Raw genomic sequence first — 19,282 nt, 5'->3', positions numbered from 1 at the left:
ACTATAATGACATATACTTAAAATGAATTTTCAAAAAACATTTATTGAGTACTTACTACGTGTCAGGTACTGTTCTAAGTGCTTTATATAAAACAACTCATAGTGTATCTGTGGCGGAGACCAAGGCAGAGTCTAAATTTCTAGCCATTGCACAACAGAATTGATACTAAATGTGAAATAAAAGTAAATTGTTTAAATTGTATGAGTTACAAAATAGTGATTTCTAAGCAGAAATGACCGTAAAACACATTTAAGCTCTTTGTCTTTAGTAATTCATTCTTAATTTATCATTTTAGCTTGACAAGTGTCTCAAGCACTATTTATTTCACTACAATTAATACAAATTTCAATGGGTTAAAATAAATCATATGATTTTGAAAGGGAGCTTAGAAATTTAAGTATACATATCCTATTTAAATTTCATCATGTCTTACTTAGTTTTAAAACCAAAATAGGGTTGCTATGAGTGAGAATCAACTCAACGGCAATGGGTTTTGGGGTTATTCAGTTTTATTTATATTAACTTTCAGCAAATCTTAACTCCCTGCAAAATGTTACTGTTGCATAACTATTAAAAAAAAAAAGTAGATAGCAAAATGGAGGGGGGGGAAGCTTAATTCATTAGCCAAAATTTTTATACTAAGTTGTTAATTTATTAAAATCCAGAATATCTTTCATTTTTCTTGCTGCTTAACCACATTATACTTTTCTAAATAGACTCAAACTCAAGGAACAAATTATCCTCTAATGTATCTCATACTTCTAGCTTAACTGAAGAGTTCAAAACATACAAATGACTTCTCATAAATTAGTTTTTATTACAAGCACTTAATATTTCTTTCTAAGCAGTGTTTCTCCTTTTTCTTCCAAATCTGTCGAATTATATCATGAAAATGAGCTTTGGGAAGCCCCTCCATTTTTAACTTTTTTTTTAATTGAAATATTGATGAAGTAATAAAAAACTCATCTATTTAAAGTAAACTAGTCAATAGTTCTTAGTGTGTTCACAGAGTTGTGCAAACATATTTTATAAGGGAACTTTAAAGAGGCCTTACCAACTGTGGTACAACTATTAATAGTCCAAAGAAATTACATTATCTGGGTTGCTTGTAATGGAAGTTAGGTTACTTGCTTGCCTGAACAGGGAAGTTGGCATGTTTGCCTGGCAACAGCTGTTATAACCTTCTGTTGTGGAAGGTTCCCTAGGAGTGAGAAAAAGGGAGGAGGAGGAAAAGCAAGAGAAACAGATTAATCTGTTTTTCCTAGCAGGGGGCAGTGGCCTGGCTGTTTGAGGAGGGAAAGGCTATCCAAGAGAGAAAAAAAAGCACATGCTAATCTAATTCCACTGTGGTAGCCAGAAGTTTGCCCATTTGTAGGGCTGGGGTTACTATTTAGTAGGTTGAAGAGGTTACAGATTTAGCCTACTTCAAAGGGAGTAAATTCCAATCAACAAGAAAGACATCAATAGATTTTCTAAAAAGAAGCTGAAATCTGAGTAGCAGGAGGGTGTCAGCAACTAAAAAGAACTCTTCCCTGGTAAGAGTTTAGGGAGGTGTGTGATACACGTTTTACAAATAATATAAAAACACTATCTGTTACGTGATTGAATTTATCAAGTGAAAGGCAGAAACTTCTCTAAATATAGCACTTTTCTTGTTTTTGGCAATGTATACAGTGAAGAAAGGACAGAAAAGTAAAATCTCTGCTCTCTTGGCCAAGACCTGAAATGAAAAAAAGGCAATAGTGCAGAGTGAGGAGTATTAAACGGGTGTTTATTTGGGGACCATTTCTCTCCTCTATTCTAGACGATTTATTTTGAAATTACGACTGTATAGTATTAAAAGAATTCCATTTCTCTCCCTTTTCAAAAGGAAGGTTTTGGCTAAACGGAATTGTCTTGAAAGGGCTTCCCATTCCCCAAAACCAAAATCCAAAAATGATATCCTTTATATGAGAAGAAACTTTCAATAGTCACAAGTCTAGCTTTTAGATCCAAGAGCTCTTCTATGATCCAAATCTTCCTCGGTTCTCCCCAGATAGCTCATCCCGTTCAGAGGCCTGAGGAGACGTTTTGGAGCAGTGTCCGGGCTTTTGGGCTGTTTCAGCACCTTTAGGGAGGCTGAATACTGTGTGGGAAGGGTGACTCGGGCAAAGCTGGTGTGATGGAGAACCCGAATAGAATGAAAGAAGAAAAAAACTGGGGGGAAGATGTGAAAAAGAAAACAAAAGTAGACAAGAGCTGAGAAAGCCAAAGGAATAGAGGTAGTGCAGGATTCGATAAAAACATCAGAAATTTTCCAATTCCACCCTCGCCGTCTAGGCACTTGTCCACTGGGCCCAAAGGTGCTGGTGGAGGGGAGGGTAAGGCGGACGGATCGACCAGTTCTTCAACTCTCGGCGTGTCTGCCCTTGGGGTAGGGACGGTGAGCGTCGCCGGCCTCCCTCCCGGGCGTTGGTGGCGGGTGACTCAGAGCTTTCTTCCCCGAGCCCGCCCCGCCCCTCCGCTTGCCCCGCCCCCGGAGGAGGAGGCTCACCCTCGTCTCCGCCCGTCTCGGAGGCGGGCCGGAGCCTGAGGAAGAGGAAGGGGACGAGGACAACGAGCCACCGGGCGGAGGAGGAGGAAGAAGAGGCAGACTAACAAGATGGCCCCTGCTGCAGGAGCAGCCTCAGCAGCAGCAGGTGGGAGGCCGGAGGCGACGCTGGCGGTGGCGGCGGTCGCCCGGTGGCCTGGGGCAAAGTCAGAGTCGACGGTGGCAGCGGCAGCGGCTGCGGCCGCCGCGGCGGTGGCGACGGCCGCGGGGACTCGGAGCTGAGAGGAGCTGCTGCTCTGACCAGCGCGGTGAGCGAGCAAGCGGGAGGGCGGCAGCGGCGACGGAGGGAGCGGGGCGGCCGGGGTCCGGACTTTCGTCGGGAACAATAGGCAGCCGCGGCGGGGAAGGGGCTCTCATCGCCCACTCTCTGCTCCGAGGCGGCAGTGGCCGCCCGGCCGGCCCCAGGCCCGGCTGGGGCTCCGCCGGCTCCGAGGGTCTTGTCAGTGGCCGGCGTCCTTTAGGCCTCGGGCCTCCTCGTGCCGCCCGGAGGGCCTGCCCGGGTGGGTAGGCCGTAAGGAGGTGCGGGCGCCGCCCTGGCCAGGGGGAGGGCGAGAGAGGCTTTGGCAAGAGGGAGGGGGCTAAAAGGCTACCCCACTCATCTGTTACTCCGACGGCCTAGGCTGGGTAGAGTGTCCGCGCAGGAAATGTTTTTTGGACCCCCAGTTGGTGGGGGTGGGGGAGAGTGAAGGCGTCTGTAAACAGGCGCCGCCTCTGCCTCCCTCCACCTCGGGGCTGCTCCCTCCCCCAACCCCTTAAGCGTTCCCCTTCCTTGGCCGAGTGGGTTTTACGGTGTCTGTTTCCCCGGAGCTCCTGGAGATCGAGCCTGATAGTCTTTCTCCCTGGTGGCGGTGGGGAAATCGTGTGTGCAGGTGTCTTTTTAAAACATTTAAGTGCAACGACAACAACAGAAAACACAAGGTAAACTGATTATCGATAAGGGATGAAGAGGGATGGAGTAGTGAGGGATGGTCCTCTCAGAACATCTCCAAGCATCAGATCGCTCTAAACATCAGCTATGCCCACGTCCCCGGTGAGAGTGAAACAAGGGCTCTTTTGGAGTAGTAATAATATATTGACATCCCAGAATAGTCCATGGAACTGGAAACAAAGCCAGTTACTGGCAGCGGAAAGACAAATTGTAATGTTTGAATAGAATTTTTTTTTTTTTTTAAAATGAGCCGTCTTGAGTTGTTAATGTGCAGTGGAAGAAACATTAACATAAACGGGACCTAATGAAGTACCCCTTCAGGAGACAGAAGTGGTTCATCTCCAGGCGTAGAACTTCTTTTGCTCTGCTTCATGCTGTAATTTTGCCTTCAGTAAATTGTCCTACAATTATTCAAGACCAATCTTTTCCTCTGAGTTTGAAATTTTGATTTCTAAAGCATATTTTGTAAGATTTCAAAACTTTATTATAATTTTCAAAAACTAGAAATGAAGTTGTTTCGAATATTTAGGCTTATCAGGAGACAGCTCTTCATTGTAATTGCTGTATTTATACAATAGTGATGTCTGAAACATCAACAGTTAACTGCTGTTTCCCCTAAACTTGCTTTTTCATTTCCAAGTGAGGGGGAAAAAAAAAAGATTAAAGTTATTTCTATTCTAGTTTCTACCTGGTGTGCAGAAATTTATATTAAAATTGGTTGGATGCATCAAAGAAGATTACTTTCCACTATTTAACATTCAGTTGCACAGTCCATCTCTAAGGGCTTTCGTTCATGAAGGAAGATTGACCTGTGTAGGGAGGATGCCAGTTAGTATCTTTCACCGATGTTTAGGGTAAATTTCTAATTTGCATTGGTTTGTATCTGTCGTAATTAAAAGCATTTTTCAGCTTATATGAAGTTTATGAACAGCAGCCCTAGTTTAGTTCCTGGAACATGCCTGCGGTGAGAATTGGCAGAAAATAGATTGCCATTTAATAAACATGGAGGCTGAATTATTGTTGTTTAGGATTTGACGTATAGTGGGATGAATATTACTAATGGCTTTCATTTTATGCCTAGCGTAATGTTGTGGGTGTTTTGATTTTTTTAAGTGGTGAGGAAAGAACAACTTTCACATGGTTCCTGCTAATATAAAATTTTAGCGAGTAAGTGTTTCAGTAAGGATACTTTAAGTGCTCAAGTGTGTGATTTATTTTTTTCATGCTAAATTTTCTTAGGTGAGTACAGAGTACAAATAAAGTCTGTATTGTGATGATACTTAAATTTGTCTGTGACCCTAATCCTATTAGAACAATTGTAGTAACTTACGAGTTTGTAAATTGTGATTAGTGTACTTTGTTTTGCAAAAATATGTTGTATCAAGAACTAATTTACCTCATTTTCCGGAAAACCAAGATTTCTTGTGTTAAAGTTTTATGTTTGAAATTGGCTATTCAGTTTTCCTGTTTCTGTTTAATGTTGAAAAATCTCTAGGGGAATTCTGTTTTTAATTATTTTGTGTCAAAACTATTTTAAGATATGATCCCTCAAAGAAAGTCATATCTTCAGCATCAATGTTTATTTTGATTACTTCAGTTCAGATTTTCTCAAGTAATATTTACGAAGTTCCTTCTAAGAAGTTTTGGGACCGTAGCTTAAGAATCAGATTTACATTTTCTTGGTAGTATTAAAAGTTAATGTATGATTCATTTGAAGAGATTGGAAGAGGGGGATTTTGTACGTAATAATAAAAATTAAGTTTTTCAAAGCATATTTGTTGAATAAATAAAAGCAGTATCTCATTTAATCCTCCTAGTTATGCTCTAACATTGGTAGTATTGTCCTCACTTTACATACGAAGAAGCTGAGGCTAGGAGAAGCTAAATAATTAACCCAAAGTTCACATAATTAATAGGTAAAAGAGCTTATTTAAACCCAGGTCTTGTGACACAAATTAGATGCTTTACTACTGTCAGTTTATGTCTCACGGTTAAACTTTGAGGCATCTCCTATGTTAACATTACTTGTTTTGACCTTAAACTATGTTTTATAATAATTGTATTAGTCATTAGCTCTAATATCCTTTCTATGATTATTATTTGTACCCTGCTAAATATTCCCTTGGAGCTCTGATGGTGCAGAGATTAAGAGCTCGGCTGCTAACCAAAAAGTTGGCAGTTTAAATCCACCAGCCGCTCGTTGGGAACTCTGTGGAGCAGTTCTGCTCTGTCCTGTAGGTTTGCTGCGAATCAGAATCAACTCAACAGCAACGGATTTTAAATATTCACTTACACATTTGGGACAGTGCTTATTCATATGAATCACAAAAGAAACTTATTTTTGCTATTAGTATATCTGAATGCTCTCATACCCTATACCTAGGACAGATTTGTACTATTGCTGTAATTGTTTCTTGGCTTTAATTTGTTACATAAACAATTACTAAATTGTGTCTTTGAAATAGTTTATGAAAATTTGAAAACAATTTTAGTAACTGTCGATGTTAAAATTGGGTCAGCCAACATTTAAAGTTATTTAATTTTTTTTTTCTTTAAGAGAAAAGAAAAAGTTTCATAGATCACTTAATAGCCTTTCTCTTCTCCGGCTTTTAGGACTTAAAACAGAGTTAGATGGGGTGTAATCAGTCTGTTCTTAAATATATCTTGAAAATGGTTCGCATCCAACAAAGTGAAGCATAAACTGATAAATGATCTCTGTTCAGTGGACACCTGAGAGCAGGACGTTCCTTGACATGGTGTTCTGACCTGGTTTAGCTTTGGCCCTGTCAATGCTAAGGGGTTCAGGTATTCTTCATAGTTGGATTCAGATGGATTTAAATCCTCAGATTGACCTGTATCAAAACAGTCGCAATAAATTTCAAAATCAGCCTGTTCCGTAGGATCCTCTTTTCTTTTGTTTAATCCTGGATCCTAGGTTGGATTTGGACTTGCCTTGGAGTCTGTGGTATAAGATTAATTTTGTCAGGCATTTATACAAAGGAATTTTTTTTACTCCAGAGTTTCTTAGGATAGATTCTTTCCATTTTAACGTGTGAAGTTTACTGATCTGAAGTAATGTATTACATCTCCAAGACAATTCACTTTAGTGTTTTTATTTATATCTATTATTGCTCAGACTTGTACTTGTTTACTTATTATATAATCTTGCTTATTTCTTATATAATATTAGGTTAGACACTTATTATTGGTTCACAATGTTTTCCTGATTGGTTGAGGTCTGGGGGAAGAATTATAGTAAAAAAAAAAAATTGAGTTCATGATAACAGAAGCCAGGAGATAGGGTATACCTTTCGTTTGTAGTTGAGCTGACTGATTGGAGTCACTTTCTGTTATAGAGGAATAAATGACTCATTTATATTTTTCTTAGACATTATTTACAAATGTAAGTCAGAGCAGTATTCTTTTCATGTTTGTCAAGCATTTTAGCAATGTTTTAAATGGACATCAGTATACCCCTCAATGATTATTACTGTGCATATATAGTAATAATTTAACTTGTAACGCGTTTTATCTTAAAAATCTCCAAGAACTAAGTAGCATTTGAACATGAGCAATTTTTTTTTACTCTTTTTTTTTTTTTATTGTGCTTTAAGTGAAAGTTTACAATTCAAGTTAGTCTCTCATACAAAAATTTATACACACATTGTTAAGTGACCCTAGTTGCTCTCCCCATACTGTGACAGCACACTCCTCGTTTCCACCCCGGATTTCTGGTGTCCATTCAACCAGCTCCTGACCCTCTCTGCCTTCTCATCTCACCTCTGGACAGGAGCTGCCCATTTGCTCTCATGTATCTGCTTGAGCTAAGACGCACACTCTTCACGAGTATCATTTTATGTCCCATAGTCCAGTCTAATCTTTGTTTGAAGAGTTGGCCTCAGGAATGGTTTTAGTTTTGGGCTAACAGAGAGTGCAGGGGCCATGTCTTCTGGGGTCCCTCCAGTCTCAGTCAAACCATTAAGTCTGGTCTTTTGACTAGCGTTTGAGTCCTGCAGCCCACTTTTCTCCTGCTCCATCAGGGACTCTTCTGTTGTGTTCCCTGTTAGGGCGGTCATTGGTGGTAGCTGGACACCATCTAAGAACATGAGCAATGTTTTTGAAGAGAAGAGTTCTAAAGGGGTCAGTTTTATCTATATTTCTTAATGTGAAATTTTTTTTATTGAGGTGAAATTTACATAACAAAATTATCTATTTTAAAGTGAACAATTTAGTGACATTTAGCACATTCATAATGTTTTGCAACCATCACCTCTATCTAGTACCAAAACATTTTTAGTACCCCAAAAGAAAACCCTGTACCCATTTAAGCAGTTACTGCCCCCTCCTCCCCCAATCCCTAGCAACCACCAGTCTGCTTTCTGTCTCTCTGGATTTAACATGAAATTATTTTGAGCCATAATTGAGGAAGAGTAGTATGTACAGTTGTAATTGCAGAAGAAACTTTGGGATGTAATTGTTAGGAATCAAAAACTATCTCATTTCTTGCATGCCTCTCAAGTACAGAGGGCACGCTGCCAATGACTCTGTGGAAGAAAAGTTGACAGTCACAGCAATTTGCAGTTTTAGCTTATATCACTCTAAAGGAGTTCTTCTACACAAACTCTGAGGCTTATTTGTATTACTTCATTGGGTTGTGAGAACTAAATTTTAATATTAAAAACAAATGTGAGCAACTAATACTTATGTAGTCTAATGTCTAGAACTTGTTTGCCTTTTAGTTTTTCTTAATGTATAGAAGAAATTTGGAATATTAACAGACTTAAAAGTCTTATTAAAAAATGCTTGTTAGAATTTTATCAGAACACTTTGATTTTTATGACTCCAACTTTCTGATTATTTTATTCGGCCAATGTTTGAGCATATTTAGAGTTACGATTTGCCTGATACTCTCTGCTTTTAATCTCTAGTTGAATAAATTTCAAAAACCTTGCTCTTGAGCCTATCTGTACCTGACCCTCTTCAAAAACATGGATACTTTTACAAAGGCAGTTAATTGGTTTGTAGCTTTGTTTGTTTGTTTTACTTGATTGAAAGAGAAAAAAATGTCTTTCTTTCTGAAATGAAGAGTCATAAAATTTGGACTTTTATAATTTAGATTTGCTGCTAAATTTGAAGTTTTAATTTGGGCATTGGAAATATTCTAATCATCTTAAATTCAAAGTTCCCCTAATTAAATTGAAATCTTACAATTTGTGGTGAGATGTGAAAAGCAGATTTCATATTATTAGTAAAGATTTGTAATGGGTTAAAAATCAGTACAGGAGATCTAAGTAGGGAAGAAGAATTTAAAATTTGATACTAATCTTTTTATTTTTTTTAAGGAAAATTTTATTATCAATTTAATTTTAAGAATAACTTAATTTACCTAAAACACAATAAAATATTATTTAACAAACAAAAAAAAAAGAACAACTTAAAATAAAAAGTGACCTGAGAAAAAGATATAAAAATATTTACAATTCAATACAATAAAAGTTCTGCTTTTCTTTAATGGTGACTTTTTTCAGGAAAATATTGAAATACATCAACTCTTTGTCAATATTTGTATTTCTGTGTTTTTATATATGCCTCATTTAATTTTTTCTTTTTTACCCTTCAGATTTAGCTCCCCTTTCCCAACTTTAAAAATGTCAATATTGCTAAAATTTTAGTAGAGCAAACTGCAAGATTGAAGGACCTATTCTATATTGGACTGAGCAGTTATCCGTTCTGGTGGCACTTCCCCCCGCCCCCCCCCTTTTTTTTAAATTTTATTGTGGTAAAATATATATGACAAAAAATTTACCATTTTAACCATTTTTAAGTGTACAATTTAGTGACATTCGCATTCACCCTGTTGTGCAATCATCACTGCTATCTATTTCCAAAAGTTTTTTATCACCCAAAACAGCAACACCGTAGCCCTTAAGCAGTAACTCCCCCATTCCACCTCTCACCTGCCCTTGGTAGCCACAAATAAACTTTTGCCTATATGCATCTACCTTTTCTAGATACTTCATATAGATAGAGTCATACAATATTTGTCTTTTGTGTCTGACATTTTATTTAGCATAATGTTTTTAAGGTTCATCTATGCCATAGCATATATAAGAACTTCATATCTCTTTATGACTGAATAATATTCTGTTGTGTGGCTATACCACATTTTTGTTTATACGTTCATCTCTTGATGGACATTTGGGTTGTTTCTACCTTTTGGCCATTGGGAGTAATCCTGCAATAAACAGTGGTGTACAAGTATCTGTTTGAGTCCCTGCTTTCAAGGCTTTGAGGGTATATACCTAGGAGTGGAATTGCTGGGTCATGGGTAATTCTATGTTTAACTTTTTGAGAAACGGCCAAGCTGTTTTCCATAACTGCTGTACCATTTTACATTCCCACCAGCAATGGATGAGGGTTCCAATTTTCTCCACATCCTTGCCAACACTTACTTCCTTTCTCCTGATAATAGCCATCCTAGTAGATGTGAAGTAGTATCATTGTGGTTTTGACATCTTTTCATGGGTTTTGGGCGATTTTAGATCTTCTTTGGAGAAATGTCTCTTTAAGTCCTCTGTGCATATTTTAGTTGGTTTGTCTGTCTTGTTTTTGAGCCGTAGGAGTTCTTTATGTATTCTGGATATTAAACCATTATCAGATGGTTTAATACTACCAAATATTTTTCTACCATTCTGTAGGTTGTCTCTTCACTTTCTTGCTAAAATTCTTTAATGCATAAAAGTTTCAATTTCTGGTAGTAACATTTACTGAAAAGCTAGTATACTAAATTAATAAATCTAATCATAAAAATGGAAACCCTGGTGGCGTAATGGTTAAGTGCTATGGCTGCTAACCAAAGGGTTGGCAGTTTGAATCCACCAGGCACTCCTTGGAAACTATGGGGCAGTTCTACTCTGTCCTGTAGGGTCACGATAAGTCGGAATCGACTTGATGGCAACGGTTTTTTTTTTTTTAATCATAAAAGTAATATCTTTAAATGAGGTGATGTTTAGACACCTAGGCTTGAAAATATGATTTAGTGGAAGATTTGAGAATGAAAGAGATAACTAGATTCTTAGCTTTATTATAGAATATAATATTTCATCTATCCAGGACCCAGTTTAAAATAAGGAAGCAGGCAAAAAGACCTTTAGTTGTCGCAAAATTAACTAAATCCTCTGCAGTAAGGCATTGTCTTAGAAGCCCTCTTTTTGTACATAATTCTAAGAAATTTGATTATCTGGTTTTCAGTCCCACAGCAGATTAAAAGGTATAAATTAGATATGAGAGTAGGTAGGGTGGACAGCAAGGGAGATGACAGGAAGACAACACATTGGCTTGGTAGTATTTAATATAGGGGCTAGAGCTAGTTGTGTAACAGCTTATTAGACTCTTGAGAGTATTATTCATTATTGTGCTATATAATTCATTGTTCCTGGTAATAAATTCATTGTTGGAAGATTCAGTTATGTTTATAATTTTGGGAATCATAAAAATAAATATTGTAGAGCAGAGTGTACTAGAACATAGATTTTGGAGTCAGATATAGCAGGTTCTCATCTTTCATGATTTAAATTTTATGGTTCCTCATCTCTAAAAATAGAAATGGTAATAACCTTTATTTAAAGATTGTTTTGAAATTCTAATGAGATAACATATCTTTTTAGTATAGTGCCTGATACCTAGTCCCCATTCAATAAATGTTATTTCCCTTCTTAAATTCTGTTTTAAAAAAATTATTTTAGAAAGATATTGATCTAGAACATCTAAAATGTTCTGTAAAATGTTAATATTCAAGAAACATATAAAACTTTGGATAGGTTAGGATTTACTATACATGTATTTTGGGGGTGGTGGTCAGACATGAAGTAATTGTTAAGATTACCGTTCTCATTTTCTTCCCACATTAGTCATTAATGTAGACTTGTGCTGTTCAATACCAGCCTCTAGCCACATGTGACTCTTTAAATAAAATTTAAGCTTTAGTTTCTTAGTCACACTAACCACATTGCAAGGGCTCAGTAGTCACACGTGACTAGTGGCCATAATATGGGACAACACAGAGAACATTTCCATTATCTTAGGAGTTCTATTGGAGAGTGCTGATAGAAACTTAAGTCAAGGTCCAGTTCTCCATTTATATTCATTCTCACAATAACTTACCTATTTACATGGCCTCAATTTGTCCTTAAATCTACATTTTCTTTTTTCTTTTTTTCTTTATGAAAATATACACAGTAAAACATACACCAATTCAACAATTTCTACATATGCAATTCAGTGACATTGATTACATTCTTCAAATTGTGCAGCCATTCTCATTCTCCTTTTCCAGTGTGTTCTTCCTCTGTTGACATACACTCACTATCCCCTAAGCTTCCTATCTAACCTTTCCCATTGCTGTTATCAATTTGATCCCGTATAGATAGTTCTTTAAAAGAGCACTATGCCCACAGCAGACATCCGTTACTAATTAGTCTAGACTATTTGGTTTAAAGAAGGCTTCAGGGGGGATATTTTTAGTTTAAGGTTTCAGGTTTAAAGATTATCTCAGGGCAGTAATTTTGGGGCTTCATCCATCCTCAGTGACTCCAGAATCTAGATTCCGTAAGAATTGGAATTCTGTTCTGCATTGCCCCCGTTTTGATCAGGATTATTTTGTGGGATCTTTGATCAAAATGTTAAGTAATGGTAGTTGGCACCATCCAGTTCTTCTGGTCTCATGGCAGAGGAGTCAGTTGTTCATGGAGACAGTGGACCTTGCATTCCATTTCTTCTTTGTATTCCTGATTTTTCTTCTTCCACTATTTGCTCCAGAAGAATAGAGACCAATTGTACTTTGGATGGCCACTTGCAAGCTTTTAAGACCCCAGTTACTACTCAATGAACTGGGGCGGGGTGGGGGTGGGGGGGCAGAACAGAAGCATTAAACACATCAAATCTACATTTTCAGTGCTTTCTCTATTGTATTTTGTTGCTTATGCTGTCAGCAGCCTAAAGTGTATATAGTTTAAAATCGTTACTCCTCCAAAGAAGCAGCCTTTTCTGAATATTGCCAGTTAGAGTATGGTTTCCTAGGTTTCCCATGAGAATATCATCTTTTAGACCACTCGTTTGTACTTAAAATCTGGGGTAATTTTTTTCTTACTTTTCTCTACACTTTTTTCCCCCAACCCTTTTGAATATTTATCAGAAGTATATAGATCTCAGAGCAGAGTTGGGATTACATTGTAGATCTCTTTATTCTCCTCTTTTTTTTCTTCACAACCTTGTTCAAAGCCCGTATTAAATAAGAATTCCTATTAGTGTTAAATGGTCATAGAAGTGATAGAGAATAGTTAAAGCCCAGGGGAAAGAATAGCATTGGGTCTGATCATTTTTTGTTGAGAACTGCATAAAAATAAATAGAAAGTAATGGAAATGTCTTAAGCCTTGGCCAGTACATTTTAATAATACCAATATTATTATTGTTATTCTATTATTATTAAATATATTTTTATCTTTAATGCTGTAAAATCCTAGATCAGAGTATACACTTAAGTAATTGCCCAACATTTGCAAAAGAGGTATGTTCTGTATGCAGCTTACCCATTATAAATACATCTGCGTGTTTTCTTTTTGTTGCCCAGTTCTAGAATAATCAAAGCCCTATGTTGGCCACCAAATGCCACAAGGAAGTCGAAGACACAGGCTATCTAGAAAAAAGAAATAAAAGGGAGCTAAAGGAAAAAAGTGCAGACTATGGTGTGACACATATGTTGCTTTGTTTTCTTGGGTAACAGAGAACTCTTTGTCCTCTAGTTTTGTTAATTGTCACCCATTTTTGTTCCTTGCAGAAATCTGCTTCATTCAAAATTCACATGTTATCGTTGGTCCAAAAATGAGTTCATTAAGGGTAGATTCCTAACTGTGATCAACTTAACTAGCATGCTTTGTAACAGTTAAAAATATAAATGTAAAAAAAAATAAATAAATAAACAAATATAGTGTTGAGTAAAAGAAGCCACATGCTATCATTGGTCCAAAAATGAGTTCATTAAGGGTAGATTCCTAACTGTGATCGATTTAACTTGCATACTTTGTAACAGTTAAAAATGTAAATGTAAAAAAAAATTAAACAAATATAATGTTGAGTAAAAGAAGCCAGATACCAGAGACTGGATACTGATGATTCCATTATATAGAGTTTTAAAACAGGCAGAACTAATCTGTAGTGTTAGAAGTTAGGGTAGTAGTGAACTTTAGGGAACCTAGAGTAAAGGAATAATGATTTGGTGGGATCATTCTGGAGGAGGGCCTATGGAGTTCTGGTAATGTATATCTTGGGTATACAAGTATACTCACTTAGTGATAATTCATTGAGTTGAATGCTCTTGATCTGTACAGTTTTCTATAGATAGGTTATACTTCAATACATTTTAAGTATCTTAAAATATATATAATCAAGATGTCACTTGCTTCTTTCTACAGTGAAACGTGCTAAAATATTTAAAACAAAGTTATTCTTTGTGGTTCTCTCCAAAAGACATACAGTAATTGCTGCAATTAAAAAAAATAAACTAGTAAGCTTAAACAGTTCCAAGGTCACTGTACTAAATCTATTTAATTTGAAAACAGTCATGCTCAGGGTAAGCCTAAAATAAGCATCATTTAATTTAATCTTTACTTATAGCTGACTAGTAAAATATTATTAAGAAATATAATTTAAAAATTAAAGGTGGTGAAAGTTGGGAGGCATTGTGGTATAGTGGAAAAAGTACAGGCTTTGGAGTTGAACAGATGTGGATTCAAACTGAGGAATCATTTTCAGTTTTCTTTCCTTCCTTCATCAGTAAAATGGAAATGATAATATCTATCTCAGAAGGCTGTTGGATGATTAAATGAAATAACATGTAAGTGCTTGACATTCGAATCCTCCTGTCCTCCTCTCAGTTTTGACATAGAGGGGGAAAAGATTTGGGGAGTATATAAAGATAGTTGTAAGTAGGTAGGTAAAAACCAAGTATAACTTAGGATGATTAAGGTGATGATGGTAAGGAAATTCAGTCTTTAGATTGTAACCAGTAAGGATTGACAATATCTAATTTGGGAGTATGTGAATCAGTATTAAAAGTAATGCTGTTCTGACACATCAGTGGACTCTTGCATGTAGGACAATTTAAGAGTGTTAAATTGGAAAATTTGAAGAAACTACTAGGTAGGTAGATTTATATTGCACTTAAGTGGTACATATTTTTAAGTCAAAAGGGGTTCATGCTTTGCTTTGAAAATGTACTGTTTTGGTATACTTCGATGCTTTTCCTTTTAATTACTAATATTTATGCTGCAGGATTAAGGAGCTAAACTTAGGCAGGTTGTACTTCAGTATCAGCATTTTTGAGGGCCTTAAAAAGAGGATCGATTCACTGTCTTTTAAAAGATTCTAATTCAATTGAGAACCCTTCAGATTCAAATATCAATATTACATTCAGTATTACTGTTTTCTCAAAAAGCTTTGATGAAATTTGTAAATGTTAATTGTTATATCTTAATTATGTAGACTGTTACCAGGTACTATAGGGTCGTCATAAGTCGAAATCAACTTGACAGCAACTGGTTTTACTAGTATTGAGTAACAAACCACCCCAAAACTTAGTGGCTTAAAACAATACCATTTTATTTGTAAATCAACTCAACGATTCTGTGGGTTGACAATTTGGGCTGGGCTTGGTTGGGCTTAGCTGTATGGCTCTTCTGCTGATCTCCCCGAGGTCATTCATGTGGCTTAAGTCATTTGGCAACTTGGAGCTGATTGTTCAGGGGTTTGTCTTGGGACACCTTTTCTCTGTTCTACATGGTCTCATTCCCTGGCAGGCTAGTTCAAGCTTTGTTACGTGGTGGCACCACGTTCTAAGAGTGAGAGTGGAGGTGGCAAGGCTTATTGAGGCCTAAGCTCTGGGGCTCTCTCATCACTTCTGCTGCATTCAACTGTGCAAAGCAAGTCACAAGGCTACCCACATTCAAGGGGCCTAGACCCTATCTCTTTATGGAAAGAGTGGCAAAGTCAGATTATAAAGGGGATGGGAGGAATTGTGGCCATATTTGAGCTTACCATAAAAAATGATTCAGAAACCTAAGAAAAAAATCTTAAAAGTCAAAACAAAAAACTGTAGGGTTATGCAAATTAAATGAGATAATGTGCTTCAACTTTTTAGAATATTTTGACCCATAGTAAATTGTTGTTACTATTTTAGAATTCATCATTCCTGTGAGTCTCCATTTGCTTATATTGCTCACTTGTTAGCTGCTTTTGTGATAATCTCCTTCAAAGACAGGAATGCCAGTATAGCTTGCTGATAAGTAGTATTCCAAAAGCCCTCTAAAAGGTAGTTAAACAAAATTGAGAGTTTTTTCCTCTTAAGTTTGCCAACTTTAATAAATTGACTCTTTTGCTCATACTATGTAAGTTATCTGCTTAAAATAATCAAACAAAAACCTAGATTTTGTATTTGGGTACATAAACCTTGAGGTGCGTTTCCACCCTTCCAAAGTGGAAATATTTGTGTGTGCTTCCTCATTATAAAACAAATACTTGTTTATTGTAAAAAGTAACCATCAAGATTTTTTTTAATTGCACTTATACCTCATAAATTGATTCTAATATTAAACTGTTTGGGCTATAAATACTTAGATTTTTAAGCTTTTAATGTCTTTGGTTTATAAATGTCTGTTTTGTAATGTTTAGAGGATAAATCATCTAAAACTGTATAATTTATGAATGATGTTAAATTCAGAGATTACATTTTGGCCACAGTTTGTCATCATGTTGCTGAGAACTCTGAGAAAAGAGGAGATTAAAGGACAAGAGGTAAAGACATTTTGTGGAGAATCTTGTACCATGATTACTGTAAGAAATAGTATGTTAGCATAATGAAAGTAAAGGACTTACAGTTAATTTTTTTTCTTGCCAGCTAGCAAATAGTAAAATAATAGCATAAGACCAAAAATAATTAGTGATGATCAAAATAAGAATTCTTTTTAGACGAAGCAAACAGTAAAGGTATATAGCTTGGATATGCCAGAGAAAAAATAAGAAAGGAGTAGAGAAATAAATAAGATTCTAATTTAAACTTTAATTATAAGGTTTGGGATAAAAGGAACGTTTCAGGAAAACTTGAAAGTGCTGAAAATGATTGATTGGAGTCTAGTTGGGTAGTGTTTGGTAAGGCTTACCTATGGCTAATCTCCCTGCTTGTAACATTGGCACAAATTATAGGAAAAACAAAAATGGTTTCCTTGACTTTCTTTCTCGTTTTATTATTATTGAGGTAGTCCCCAACTTATGACAGGGTTCCGTTCCAAAAACTCCGTTATAAGTAGATTCTGACATAAGTTGAATACCTTTTTTTTTTTTAAATTTTCATTATTATTGGCTTTTATTATCAGTATCTTTATGAATCTGGTCTTTATTTGTCTTTGGGGTTTAGAAACATTGCATATAAACATCTGCGAGTGAACATCTGAGAATAACAACAGCAAATTACATGCTACAACAATGTATGTAGTACAAAAAAAAAAATGATCTGTCATAAGTGCAGTTTGCAGTAACTTGAATACATGGTAAGTTGAGGACTATCTGCATTTTATATTTTAGAACAGGTTTAGATTTACAGAAAAATTGAACAGATAGTACAGAAAGTTCCCATACCTTGCACCCGCATCCCTGCCTGCACAGCTTCCCCTATTATTAACATCATAACATTAGTGTAGTACCAAAAAAACCCAAAAAACAAAATCCATTGCCATCGAATCGATTCTGACTCATAGCGACCCTATAGGACAGAGTAGAACTGCCTCATAGGGTTCCCAAGGAGTAACTGGTGGGTTCAAACTGCTGACATATTCGTTAGCAGCTGAACTGTTAGCCACTGTGCCACCAGGACTCTAGTATGGTACATATATTAAAATTAATGAACCAATATTGGTACATTATTGTTAACTAAAGTCCATCCTTTGTTTAGATTTTCTGAAGTTTTACCTAATGTGTTTTTTCCGTTCCAGGATACCACATTACATTTAGTTGTCATGTTTCTCTAAGTTCTTCTTGGCTGTAACAGCTTCTCAGATTTTGCTTGTTTTTGATGATCTTGACAGTTTTGAGGAGTACTGCCCTGGTGGCACAGTGGTTAAGAGTTTGGCTGCTAACCAAAAGGTTGGCAGTTCAAATCCACTAGCCGCTCCTTGGAAACCCTGTGGGGCAGTTCTGCCTTGTTCTGTAGGGTCGCTATAAGTCAGAATTGACTGGGTGGCAACAGGTTTGGTTTTTGGTTTTTTGGTCAAGTATGGAGTCCTAGGTGGTGCAACTGGGTTAAACTTGGGACTACCCACTGAATGGCTGGCAGCTTGAACCCACTCAAAGATGCCTTGGAAGACAGGCCTGGCATTCTGCTTCCAAAAGACCACAACCATGAAAACCCTATGGAGGACAGTTCTACTCTGAAACACATGGGGTCACCATGAGTCAGAATCAACTCGGCTACACTGGTTTGGTCAGATATATTGTAGGGTATCCTTTATGATCATTAAGGTTGTATGTCAACTTGGCTGGGCCATGATTCTCAGTGGTTTGGCAGTTATGATGTAGTTTGGCAGTCGTATGATGATACGATCACTTCTGTGATGGGATCTGCTGTGAGCAGCCAGTCAGTTTAAAGGGAGTTTCCTTGGGGGTGTGGCCTGGATCAAATATAAGTGGACTTCCTAGCAAGGCTCTAGGGCTTTTGCTTACTCTGGATCCTGCAGCTGTCTCCTGTTGGTTTGACCTCCAGTTCTTGGGGCTTGAGCTAGCAGCTTATCTGCCATCTTGCCTGCTCATCTCAGGATTCATCAATCTTTGCAGCCTGTGAGCAAGAGCCCTGCTGTCTGACCTACTGATCTTGGGTTCGCCAGCCGCCCGTGGCTATGTCAGTCAGGAGAGGCCTCTATCCTGACCCATGGACTTGGGACATTCTAGCCTCTACAACCGCGTGTGCCGTTTCCTTTATATAAATCTCTCTCTGTATATATTTATACACTTCACAGATTTTGCTACTCTAGAGAACCCAGCCAAGACACTGTCTTAATATGGAAACTACTGAAACCTGTTCAGCATCATAGCAAGATGTGCTTTAGCATGCTTGTGTTACAGATGATTACTCATAAGACAACTATCTATATAATGTGTGTTTCTTGAGGGAAAAAATGTAATCTTGTCCCCTTATTTCTAATTGGTATCTGAGAGAAAGATGAACAACTCAGTATCAGTATAAAGAATAGGGGGAACTGGTTTCTGGCAGAAGCTAAGGCACTTCTCAATTGGAATGTGCTGGGTTTTTGTTTTTTGTTTTTCTTGTGATTAGACTGGGGTTATGGGCTTTTGTGAGGAAGATCTCAAAGTGCCACTTTCATCACATTATGTACATACTGTTAACATGATTTATGACTGTTGATACTGACTTTGATCACCTGGCTAAAGTAGTGTTTGTCGGGTTTCTCCACTGTAAAGTTAGTCTTTTTTTTTCCCCTTTCCGTACTCCATTCTTTGTTCTGTAACCCAGTAGTTTTTGAGCAAGGTGTTGTTCAGTTTCCATGTGTTTGACTTTTTTTTCCTTGCTTTTTCTGTTGTTGATTTCTACTTTTATGGCTTTATGGTCAGAAAAGATGCTTTGTAATGTTTCGATGCTTTGGATTTTGTTAAGGCTTGCTTTATGGCCTAATATGTGGTCTGTTCTGGAAAATGTTCCAT

The 19,282-nt window shown here is 37.1% G+C and overlaps 1 protein-coding gene across 3 annotated transcripts in view; it reads left to right on the top strand.

Annotated features, from left to right (window-relative positions):
• Positions 1–2,582: 2,582 nt before the first annotated feature.
• RC3H1 (ring finger and CCCH-type domains 1) overlaps positions 2,583–19,282 on the top strand; it is a 93,514-nt gene continuing 76,814 nt past the window's right edge. For 2 of the 3 annotated variants that reach the window (XM_023728044.1, XM_004372831.2), the window contains exon 1: positions 2,607–2,839. The gene's annotated coding sequence lies outside the window, so the exon portion shown is untranslated. Of the gene's footprint in view, positions 2,840–19,282 lie in introns of all 3 variants that reach the window. The other variant, XM_023728043.1, reaches the window with a different exon arrangement.

This window comes from Trichechus manatus, unplaced genomic scaffold (genome assembly GCF_000243295.1).
Source record: "Trichechus manatus latirostris isolate Lorelei unplaced genomic scaffold, TriManLat1.0 scaffold00021, whole genome shotgun sequence".
In the NCBI taxonomy this organism is placed as follows: Eukaryota; Metazoa; Chordata; class Mammalia; order Sirenia; family Trichechidae; genus Trichechus; species Trichechus manatus.
The sequence above is the reverse complement of the archived record's forward strand: the minus strand, read 5'-3'. Positions and strand labels throughout refer to the sequence as shown.